This window comes from Ictidomys tridecemlineatus, chromosome 13 (assembly GCF_052094955.1).
Source record: "Ictidomys tridecemlineatus isolate mIctTri1 chromosome 13, mIctTri1.hap1, whole genome shotgun sequence".
In the NCBI taxonomy this organism is placed as follows: Eukaryota; Metazoa; Chordata; class Mammalia; order Rodentia; family Sciuridae; genus Ictidomys; species Ictidomys tridecemlineatus.
This window is the reverse complement of record NC_135489.1, coordinates 38,520,473-38,533,367: the sequence shown is the minus strand read 5'-3', so window position 1 is coordinate 38,533,367 and position 12,895 is coordinate 38,520,473. Positions and strand designations below refer to the sequence as shown.

Here is a 12,895-nt window from a genome sequence, read left to right as displayed (position 1 = left end):
CATTTCCATGCAATTTCCCTTCTCTCTCCCTTTCCCTCCCACCTCTCATCCCTGTTTAATGTTAATCTTTTTCTCATGCTCTTCCTCCCTGCTCTGTTTTTAGTTGCTCTCCTTATATCAAAGAAGACATTTGGCATTTGTTTTTTAGGGCTTGGCTAGCTTCACTTAGTATAATCTGCTCTAATGCCATCCATTTCCCTGCAAATGCCATGATTTTGTCATTTTTTAGTGCTGAGTAATACTCCATTGTGTATAAATACCACATTTTTTTTATCCATTCATCTATTGAAGGGCATCTAGGTTGGTTTCTCAGTCTAGCTATTGTGAACGCCCTTTTAAGGTCTTCAGGGAATAGTCCGGGAAGGGCAATGGCTGGGTCAAATGGTGGTTCCATTCCCAGCTTTCCCAGGAATCTCCATACTGCTTTCCAAATTGGCCGCACCAATTTGCAGTCCCACCAGCAATGTATAAGTGTACCCTTTTCCCCACATCCTTGCCAGCACTTGTTGTTTGACTTCCTAATGGCTGCCAATCTTACTGGAGTGAGATGGTATCTTAGGGTGGTTTTGATTTGCATTTCTCTGACTGCTAGAGATGGTGAGCATTTTTTCATGTACTTGTTGATTGATTGTATGTTCTCCTCTGAGAAGTGTCTGTTTAGGTCCTTGGCCCATTTGTTGATTGGGTTATTTGTTATCTTATTTTTTAATTTTTTGAGTTCTTTGTGTAAGCTTTATTTTTTAATCTAATCTGTCAGTATTTTAATTGGAGAATTGAGACCATTTATATTCAGGGTTATTTTATAGAGTTTTTATTGTTTCCTGCCATTTTGATTTATTCTAATGTTTAATTTGATCCTGATTCTTATTTGCTTGTTTACTCTTAATGAACTTTATTCTTTTCTTCTCCAGCCTCTGTTATCTTCTATTTCTGTGTGTAGGAGTTCCTTGAATATCTTTTGCAATTCTGATTAGTCAATTAATTCCTTTAGTTAGAGGTTAATTTCTTCAATTCTGAAGGATTGGTTTGCTGAATATACCAATCATGGTCGTCAGTTAGTTTCTTTCAGGGATTGTAATATATTGTTCCAAATCCTAGACTTCAGAGTTTCTATTTGGAAATTTGATGTTATTATGATTGGCTTTCCTCTAAATGTGACCTGCCATCTCTTATAGCCTTGAAAATTCTTTGTTTGATCTTCATTTTGTGCATGTGTCATGGAGAGGTTCTTTTCTTCTCCTACCTATTTTTGGCTCATCAGCATCTGAATGTCCAACTCATTCCCAAGGTTTGAAAAATTCTATTATTATTTCACTGCATAGATTATCAATGCATTAACTTGTATTTCTTTTCCTTCCTGAATCCCTATGAGTCTTAATTTTGGTCCCTTAACGTCCCAGAATATATTGCATATGCCAATAATCATTTCTTTCTTTCTTTCTTTTTAATACTATCTGAATGTTCAAGGTGAGCCTTCAGCTACCTTGTCATCTATCTCTGATAGTCTGTCTTCTACTTGATACAAACTATTGGAGAGATTTTCAACTGAATTTCTTTTGATTTGTTAAGCCTTTCATTTCTAAGCTGTTTGTTTTTCTGAATCTCTTTATTGAGGTATTCTTTCATATCTTGTATTTCTTCTTTAGTTCATTCCTTAGACCTTCTTTAAATTCATTAATCATTTTCACAATCAAGTTTTTGAATTTGTTGGGATTTCATTCATTTTTATATCTGTGGATTCAGATATTGGTTATTTTAAACATTTGGAGGCATTTTGTTGGCTTGTTTCCTCATATTTTCAGTAATTCCACATTGTTTGAGCATCTGTTGTGTTGGATTCCTCTTCTGTTATGTGAGGGTCTTTTTGTGAGTAGTTTTTAAATCTTTCCTGAGCTGGGGGATATATCTGAGCTTCAAAACATCCAGTAGTTATAATCAAGGTGCTTAATTCAACCACTAGTACCACTTTCAAGGACAGAGTAATTGCCAGTAACAGTGGTAACTTACTGTTAAACCATATATCAATACATATTTATAGACTTTCTACTAATGTCTTCTGTAATCTATTAACCAATGAGAAAATTGAGCGATAAATAATATAGAATGGACTGAAAAGTTAAGCATTAAATATAGTAATATACTTATTGATACTAAATTGTACTGGAAGAATGGGAAAAAATAGAGGGAAAAAGGGTAGTGAAGAGAAGGGAGACAAGATAAAATAAGAAAAGAAACATAAAGGAGAAAGGAAAGAAGATGAGAAAGAAGAAAAGAGGTATTGAAAAGGAACCATTTAATAGACCAAGTAGATAAAATTAGGTAGAAGTCTGAAAAAAACAAATAACCAGAAGACTCTTGAAATCACTTTACATAAAGCAGCTAATACAACAACGATCATAAAAAGGTTGACATCTTTCTAGAGGGTTTTTTAAAAAAATATTTTTTAGTTGTAAATGGAACACAATACCTTTATTTTAATTTTATGTGGTACTGAGGATCAAACCCATCGTGAGACACTTGCTAGGTGATCACTTTACTACTGAGCCACAACCCTAACCCTTTCTAGAGGTTTTGATTTTAGAAACCTTCAGCTATGAGATGAGGTGTGACACAATTTTTGTACTATTGGTACAGCTCTGACCCAAGCCCATATAACTTAAGAAAGTCCATATCCTTACCTCCATCCCCTCTTTGCTTGGCAGCAAGTATTGGGGGAGTGTAGACTGTTTCAGAGAAAAATTTGCTTTCAAATGGCTGTTATTTCAACCAGAGATGGGAGTGCAGCTCTGGTGGGCACTTCTAGCCATCCTCCTCACCTAGAAAGCCTGTGAAGCAATCTGGATTGCACCAGCCTGTGGGCCAATCTCAATTGTACCATACCCTTCATTCTGAATCTCTACCCATATGCTTGGGGGAGGTGGGTGGAGAGTGTTCAGGTTGCATCAGCAGATGCTCTAGATCCATCTAGGCATAAGAGGAAGTGGTGGGGGTCCATATTAAGATATAGCAGGTCACTGCTTTTCACCTGACCTTGATCCATCCCAGTTCTACAGCCTGTCAGCCTCACTCCTTTATCATTAGAGTTCAGACTGTCAGATTAAAATGAAAGTACCCTTTATTTTCCATTCTGAAGACTGATAGCCATTTCCCCTGTTGCTCCCCAGAACTTCTCCTAAGTCCATGCCATAGTTTTGTGTCCAGATGGAATTATGGCTTGGGCACGTACCTATCCAGTGAAAAGCAAAGCACAAGTGCCTGTTGGATCCTGCATCAAAAAGAACAAATACCAAGAACAAGATTAAAAAAAAAAAAAAAGGAATAAGAAATAGGGACAGAAAAATGGAAAATTGCAAGGATTTCTAATCTCTCAATTAGGAAGTCCAACCGGAGTCTTTTTGAATTGGTCCTGCTTCCCTCTTAAATTAACACTGCTGAGGAGTGCTGACTCTCATGTGCTGGCTCTCTTGATAGTATCTCTGTCAGACCCGAGAAGCCAGTCTAGTTCACTGAGCTACATCCCAGTCCCTAGAAATCAATATCTAGCAGTTGAAAGAAGATGTGAGGCATGGTGGGAATATTGGTCATCCTTTATTTGGAGGTGTCAAAAGCCCCTAGCCAGCCCCCCAAGCCATTTACATAGGCCTTCTTTACATGCAGGCCAAACAAGGCCCACTGCCAATAGGTTACATGAGCAGATGCATCCCCACAAGCAAATGTTAATGACCTGAGTATATGCCCTGAATCAGTGTTTCTGACCTTGACTACACACTACCATAACATCTGATTCATGGCCTTGGTCTCACACATAAAACAACACAGAAGCTTCTGAGAGGGAGTCTAACTGCCATTTGGGGCCAGTCCCAACAATCTCAGTGTTTTTTCTTTTCCAAGAACCAACATTGTGTGTGTGTGTGTGTGTGTGTGTGTGTATTACTGGGGATTGATCCCAGGGTCTCATGCAAGCTGGGCAAGCGCCTTATCACTGAGCTACATCCCCAGCCTCTAAAAATGAATATTTCTGTTTTTCATCTGGTTGTTTGCCTCCAGGTGTTTTCCCACAGCCTTTCTACTTCGATGTAGCACCGGGACTGTTATTTTGATTCAGTTTCAGAGAACTGCTATTATCAAGTGGGTTCCTCTAGTTCGCCATTTTCCTCTACTCCTTTATTTTATTTTATTTTGAGATAGTCTCACTAAGTTGTCCAGATTAGCCTTGAATTTGGGACCCTTCTGCCTTAGCCTCCTAAGTAGTTGGGATTACAGGCATGCACCACTCCCCACAGTATATGGGCAGTGATACTTTTAAGTTTTTAATGCATTCTTTATTTTATTTATTTTTTTGTTGGTGGTAGTATTAGGGATTGAACCAAAGGGAATTTTACCACTGAACTATACCCCCCACCCTTTTAAAATTTTATTTTGAGATAGGAACCTGCTAAATTGCCCAGGCTGGCTTGGGACTTTTGATTCTCCTGCCTCAGTTTCACCAGTAGCTGGAATTGCAGATGTGCACCACCATGCCCAGCTAGTTTCATACATTCCAAAGTATGGATTTACTACTGGTCTAACTACACATTTTGATTGCTTTCAATTTCTTAAATTATGTGTCTGTAATGGTTCTATATTGATCTTGCTCTTATTATCTACCTAGCCACTAATCTGGAAAGCAAACAACCAAGCCTGCTAGAAAAGCATTCTAAACGGAAAACAAACTTAACTGAAGGGATTCATTATATAAAATGTAAGTTCATGAAATTTTTGAAAGGCAGAGTAGTTGAACTTAAGCTCTAAATCATTTGACCTTGGTTTGAAACCAGCTTCCACCATTTACTGTCGCTTTGGATAAATCATTTAATCTCTATAATACAGTCCAGATTTTTAAATTTACAAAATGAAGATAGAGCCAGGAATGATGTCACATTCCTATAATCCCAGCAGCTCCAGAGGCTGAGGTAGAGGATTGCAAAGTCAGCCTCAGCAACTTAGCCAAGTCCTAAGCAATTTAGCAAGACCCTGTCTCAAATAAAAAATTAAAAGGACTGGGTATGTGGCTCAGTGGTTAAGTGGCCCTAGGTTCAATACTTGGTACCAATAAAAAAAAATGAAGATAGATATGTCCTTCCTCATAAATTAAGACAATACTAATATGTAACAAGCACTCTGTTTCAGTCATTTCCAATCTACTTTTACTTCTTTTCCCCTTGAAAATCAAAAAGCCAGGTCTCATTACTTCTTTCAGCTTTTGTAAAAAAAACCTTACTTATTAGTCATCTTTGTATTATTAAATTACTAAGATATCTAAAACAAAATACAATTTAAAATTAACCCTGTGTACATGGTAAAAACAACTTGTTTCTATCTGGCTAAGAATATATGAATTCATGGGGGAAGATTATCTTAAAAAGGACATTAATTGGGACAACTGTTAAATTCAAATGCCGATTGATATTAGATAATAATTTGACAACATTGTAAAATTTCTTGAATTTAGCAGTTATATTGTAGGTATGTATATGTAGTTTTATAAAAACTGCCAAACTATTTTTTAGATTGGCTATACCAGTTCTTCCATCAACATATGAATTCCAGTTTTTCCTTACCTTTGCCAGCATTTGGAATTATGAACTTTTTAATTATAGTTGTTTAAATAGGCATATATTGATATCTCATTGTAGTTTTAATTTGTATTTCTTTAATGTCTAATGATGTTGAATATGTTTTAACATGTTTATTTAACATGTTGTATATTCAGTGAAATGTCTGTTCATATCCTTTGCCTATATTTTAACTGGATTATTTATTTTTCTCCTCTTGAGTTTAGATATTCTTCATATATGCTACATCCAAGTACTTTGTCAGGTATTTTGTTTGCAGATATTTTCTTCCTAGCTATAGTTTTTCTTACTGTTCTGATTTTTTTTCCACAGAGGGATGTTTTTAATTTTGATGAAGTCCAATATTAATTTTTTTCTTTTATAGATTATACTTTTGGTGTCATGTGTACGAACTCTTCACCTAGCCTTATGTCCTGCAAATTTTTTCCTATTATTTTCCTCTAAAAGTTGTAAATAGTTTGCTTTTCTGTTTTTTGGCACTGGGCATTGTCTAGGAGGGCACCACCGTTGAGCTATATCCCTGGCCATTTTTATTTTATATTGAGTCAAGATCTTGCTAAATTGCTGAGGCTGGCCTTGAACTTGTGGTCCTTTTGCTTCAGATTCCTAAGTAGCTGGCATTACAGGCATGCATCACTATACCCGCCAAATTGTATGCTTTACATTTAAATCTATACTCTGTATAGAGTTAATTTTTGTATAAACGATGGTGTTTAGGCTGAAGTTCTTTTTTATTTTCTTTTTGGCCTATGAGTATCCATGTGGTACAGCACCATTTGTTGAAAAATATATCCATCCTGCATTGAATTTGCTTTTACAGTTTTGTAAAAAAAAACTTATTTGTGTGTCCTTTTTGGGGTTCTCTGTTCCATTCCATCGATCTATGTATCTATTTCTCCACCAGTATGTGTAGTGTATGGGCAAGAGAATGTCCTTATTCCTAGGAGATGCATCAGAAATACTAGGTCATGACATTTACAATTTGTTCTTAAATGGTTAAGCTAATAGGAAAGACACAGATAAACAAATGTAAGAAAATTCTAATGCGTGAAGACAATAGATAATAAGAGAATTTATTGGAACAGTCTTGAAAATTTTCTTTAGGTTTGAATTTTTTTAAAAAACATTACCAAGGGTGGTAATATTAAATGAAGTAATTTTATTAGGAGAAAAAAGTTTAAATTGTGCCTTTTGAAATTTATGCTTTCAATTTGCAAGCTGAAGAATGCCAGCAGATTATGAAGAAAATTAACCAGAGCAGAGATGATGGCTTAGCAAAAAGAAAACAGTAATTAAGTCTGTGGAACTGGGGCCATGGAGCTGAGAGAAGTACTTTCTGAGCTAGTGAGCTTTTACAGAATGTTTTCATGCTGCAGCATGATGACATCCCATCAAAATGATTTCCATAAAATGATTTCATAATTTCAAATCTAGTTTGATAAAATATAAATAATATATAATTATGTTCATTGCTTTTGAATTTGTACAGGACTTTTGCAATATCAGCAAAATTTTACTTCATTTTTGGTGAAAAATCCTCCTTTTTTGTGATTACTCCTTATGGCCTGATTTTAGGGTCATTTATCTGGTCTTCATAGTTTGGTCTCTAGTTTTATTAATGCTCTAAATTGTTGGCTCCTTGATCCCAATCCAGTGGTTTAATTTTTTTTTCTGATCAGCAAAGAATAATTTGGTACATATGTATTAGAAACCATGTTTTTAGAAGGGTGTGGTGGTGCCTACCTGTAATGCCAGTGATTTGGGAGGCTAACACAGGAGAATCACAAGTTTGAGGCCAGCCTCAATTTAAAGTATTACATTATGAATATTGAATCTCATCTTTTGTCCCCACCTATGAAGACATTTGAACTTTGATTTTGGTTTATAGCATATTAACTACCACTCCATGATTCATTTTTAGATTTATGATAAAGACCTTCATCTTATTGTAGAGGGTCAGGACAACCTAGTAATAAACTGTTGTGTGCTGCTTTAGGCTGACATCCAACTATTTGATTAACTATTGCTTATATATATGCTTAAATATTCTGGGCTCCAGCACATTGTTCACAGAACTAACAATTCTTAGTCTTCTATCACATTAAATATATTAAAAATAGGAAATGTACCGAGTTCAATTTGACTTAGTGAATATATCCTGGGTCCTTTATTTGCTGATTCCTTTTCTAATTGCTTACAATTCAGATATTTTAGAATTTTATCAGGCTACATGATTCTCACTGTTAATTTCCAGAGTGTGCATTATCTTTGGAAAAAGAGGTCTATTGGAGATGTTTTATCAAAAGGGACTACATATAGAATGTTGTCTAGTGATGGATATACTATTTCAATAGAGCTAGAAGTTTTTATTGGGGAGGACATTTGTAGTCCTGAAAGTATTCCTTTCACCAAAAAATTAGAAGTTTGATCACAATCCATTGTCCTAAATACTGAGTGGCTAGTGCTTACTGAAGACCTGTGATGTCATGAGTGAGACTCCTCAGTGCAAACATGTCTACATCAAAGTGAAGATTGTAAGTCTTCTTTCTTGCAAATTCCTGATAAATACCATGGTGATTATTATGTGATGTGTCCTAAAATGATGAGGAGGCAAATTAATTTGAGGTTTGTAAAAATTGTAATACAGGAAAGGATATATTTATTTTAAAACAGTTTAGAATTGCCTTTGAGGCATCACATCACTTAATCCCATGTTGGACATGTTAAGATGAAATCAACATAGTTTGTGTCTACATTATTCTAAACCTGGGGCTTCTTGATGGAACATTTATTTCTCTCTGTGTCTGCCTTCATCATTGCTCAAGTATTATTTGCTGATGTGCTTTGATAATGTTGCACATCTAATTTGGAAGTGATTACCATCATAATCAAGAATTGATATTTAGCCAGGTGTGGTGGGCACACCTGTAACCCCAGTGGCTTAGGAGGATGAGACAGGAGGATCATGAGTTCAAAGTCAGCCTCAGCAATTTAGTGAGGCCCTAAGCGACTTAATTGAGAGGCTATCTCTAGTTAAAATACAAAACAGGGCTGGGGTTTCGGTTCCGTGGTTGAGTGCCCCTGAGTTCAATCTTCAGTACCAAAAAAAGAGAAAAAGGATGGAAGGAAGGAAGGAGGGAAGGAAGGAAGGAAATTGATATTCAACCCACCTTGGGAATGTGGCAGGCCTGGGTCTCCTGGTCTGTAGATTGTGAGCTCTGGTCCAGAAGACTTCGGGAGGTGAAGCCAGAGACTGGTTCATATGTGCCCAGTTCAAATGCACTGAGTCAAAAGGGAAGAGAGAAACTACAGTGAACTGGTTTTGGGGATAGGGATGCAGGTCAACAGAAGCAGACACAGAGCAGGAAAAGGAGACATGAAGCCAGTGTGCCAGGGTGTGGCTTGGTTTAGGCAAATCTTAGCAGACAGACATCCTTGGAAGACAGATATCCCTTTTGTTCATTTCATGCTGCCTACAGGTTGGACATAAAGATTTTCAGTGAAAGGTTTTCAACAAACAGCTATTATTATTATAATTGTGATGTTTTCATTTTCATCCCTAGAATGCAACTTACCTGGAGCTATAGATAGGAATCATCTGAAACAGCTGTTTATTTTAATTCGTATACCTTGAGCTTCAATTTCCAATTAACAATGTTTGGGCCACTCTTTCTAGTTAAATCTTACAGTATATTTCTTAGGAAAGATGAAAGCCAAGGTATGTATCCTGAGAAACTTAATGCTGAAAATCCCTTTATTTTCTAGATCGAGTTCTCATAGTACTTGTTTCACTTTATTGGGTCCAGGTACTGATTTCTGTTGGCATATGTGACATCCTTCTTTCCCGGTTCTCAGATTTCTCTATTCTTTCTTTGCTGGCTCATCTTCTAGGATCAGGCATTTAAGAGTCAAGAGATCTTTCAGGCTCAGTCCTATCATTCCTCAGATCCATCAGTGAGCATATTCATACAAGTGTCAAGTAGCATCTTTAAGAAGGGCATGATAGTGCACTCCTGTAATCCCAGGAACTCTGGGGGCTGAGGCAGGAGGTTGGCAGGTGCTAGGCTAGCTTTAGCGAGACTATGTCTCAAAATAAAAAGGACCAGGAGTGTGGCTCAGTGGTAGAGTGCACTTGGGTTCAATCCCCAGTACTGAAGAGAAAAAAATTACTTGCTCAGGTACCATCTTCATATGAACCAATCTTAGATTCTAACCTGAATCTCTCCTTGGAGTACCAGACATGTATGTCCAGGAACTCTTTATTCAGCGTCTCTGATTATCTCACAGGCATCTTAAATTCATCATGGCTGAGACCAAATTTATCTTCTCCTCACTTCATGTTGTAAAACTCAGGAATCGTCATGCCTTCCAGCACTTTCTTAAGCCAAAGTCTGGGAGTCGTACTTGGCACATTCTTTTTCCTTACATCACACATGCAATTCATTAACAAGTTCTGTTGACTTTACCTCCTATATCTTAAATCTTTTTGTGTTTCTTACTATTTACTTTCATTCTTCCACCCCCAAAATATCATCCCTATTTTTGGATTGCTGTCATTCTTCCTAAGTCTATGTTTACTCCCTAAGTATATGTCCTCAAATTTCTTATTGTTCTTCTGGCCAAAAGCACCCATCGACTTCCATTATTCTTGGGAGAAAAGGAAAGTTCTTTTTAAAATTTTTTTCTCAATACAAGTTTATTCAAAACAAAATAATGCCCTCCAACTTCACTAATGTGGCTGACCACATAGATGACCAAATCTTCCTCTAAACTGGAATTTGGTTGCCAACCCAGCCACAGCCTCTGCTTTCTTATCAGCACCAGGGGGCACAGCATTCTGTCTGTAGGTGTCTCTGTTGGCTTCCCCTCTTGTGGGTCTTGCAGGATGCTCACCCTCCAGACCTTTGGGCTGAGGCCTGCTAGTTTCTTATCAGTTAAGGCGCAGAGTGCAGGCACAATCTCAGGTAGCAGATGAAGGTAATCATGGAGATATTTTTACTGGATGCCCTCGTTGGTAAGGTAGAAAGTCTCTGGGCAAACTTCCTTCACATAGCCTTGAGACTTGAAAAACTGTATGGCCTTCATGACGTGAAGGTTGGGCACATTCTTATCTGCCTGCTCTGGGTGCTTGGCCATGTGAATATTCTTGGCTACCATTATTTTCTCCTTAAAAAGGAGTTCATAAATGGCAATCAGATTCTTCTTAGGCATCAACATTCTGGAGGCTTCAGGTTCCAAGGCCAAGACTGGAAAGGCAAAAGGAAAGTCCTTAACTTGTCCTACAAAATTAGGATCTGCTTTTTGCTTAACCTTTCCAACTTCCCAATTTTTCTTCACTTTCTTACTGGAGTCCATGGCACTATTAGTCATAAGTTCTGTTTCTGTAGTTTTGCCATCCCCTTTCCCAGCAGAGGGGCCTCACACATGCTGTTTTCTCCATGTAGAACACCTTCACTGCCTTCCCATCTGGCTATAATCAGTTCATCTGAAATCTCAGTTCTTAACTTACTTGTTCAAAGCAGTTCTGCTGGTCAAGTTCTGTTCTAGTCCTGCTGTACCCTCCCAGAGCACCATTTCCTGCTTCCTAGCACTTACTCCATTCATAATTACATATATAAGTAGCTCCTTGTCAGTGTCCATGTAAGCTCCATGAGGATACAGCCACAATAAATAATGGCTATACTGATTTGATTTCTACCAACAGTGGATGAGAGTTTCCCTTTCTGTGTATCCTCAGCAGTATTTGATGGTAGCCATTTGACTAGGAGGAAATGCTATCCCATTGTGATTTAAATTTTTTTTTTTTTTAGTTGTAGATGGACACAATACCTTTATTTAATTAATTTTTTTCTTTAGTTCCCACATATTAGAAAAAACATATGGCCCTTGACTTCCTCAGTTTGGCTTATTTCGCTTAACATATGTTCTGAAATTCCATTCATTTTCCTGCAAATGACATAATTTCATTCTTCTTTGAGGATGAATAGAACTTCATGGTGTATATATGCAACATTTTTTTATCCATTCATCTATTGATGGACACCTAGACAGGTTCCATATTTTGGCTATTGTGAATTGTGCTGCTATCTACTTGGTTATGCATGTAGCATTATAGTACAATGACTTTAATTCTTCAGGATAAATAACCAGGAGTAGTATAGCTGACTCATATGATGGTTCTATTTCTAGGTTTTTGAGGAATTTCCATAGTGTACTAATATACGATTCCACCAACAATATAAAAGTGATCTTTTTCTAAACAACCTCTCCAGCATTTATTATTATTTGTATTCTTAATGACTGCCATTCTAAGTGGAGTGAGATGAAATCTGTTTAGATTTTATTTTTGTTTCCCTAATTGCTAATGATGTTGAACCTTTTTTTCATTCTATTTGTTGGTATTATGGTTCAGACATGGTGTCCCCCCCAAAGCTCACATGTGAGACAATGTAAAGGTTTGGAAGAGAAATGACTGGGTTATAGCCTTAACTTAATCAGTACATTAGTCCCTGATGGGATTAACTGAGTGGTAACTGGAGGTAGGTGGTGTGAGCATGGTGGAATGATGGCAGAGCCTCTAGAATGGAGGCTCTTAATGTATAAAATCCACCTGTGTTATAGTAATTCTCATGAAGCCAGGAGATCCTGATAGCATTGACTGAAAGGTGCTCAATAAATGCATGTGGAAGGCATCAGCAATTGCTATGAAATACCAGGGCATTAAAAATAACAAGGTAAGCTGGGCATGATGGTACACACGTGTAATCCCAGCAACTTGGGAGGCTGAGGCAGGAGGATCTCAAATTCAAAGCAAGCCTCAGCAATTTAGTGAGGCACTTAACAACTCAATGAGACCCTGTCTCTAAGTAAAATACAAAATAGGACCTGGGGATGTGGCTCAGTGGTTAAACACCCCTGGGTTTAATCCCCAGTATAAAAAGAAAAAATTGCAAAATAATTTGGAAGCAAATTGCATCTAGACTCCAAAGCAATGTCTAACCCCGCTCCTGGGTCACTTGTTGTCCTGAAGGATGTAATGTATTGCAACCCACTTTCATGATTCTGTGACACATTGTTCCTTAAAGCCAGGGAATATTTGGAGTTAGTGGTAGTGAAGAAAATGCAAAAAGCGAAAGGAATGGCATCAAATGACAAGTGTAGCTAGGCAACAGTCACTAGAGCCTGGTTAAAACACATACATCTAAGAGCCACAAGGTGGCAGCTTAGAACTATGACATTATGGAGAGAACACTCAAAGACCCAACAACTAAATAGGTATA

General features: G+C 37.2%; 1 pseudogene; it reads right to left on the bottom strand.

Annotated features, from left to right (window-relative positions):
* Nucleotides 1–10,304: 10,304 nt before the first annotated feature.
* Nucleotides 10,305–10,832, bottom strand: LOC101957473 (small ribosomal subunit protein eS10 pseudogene; annotated as a pseudogene).
* Between the last annotated feature and the right edge of the window lie 2,063 nt (nt 10,833–12,895).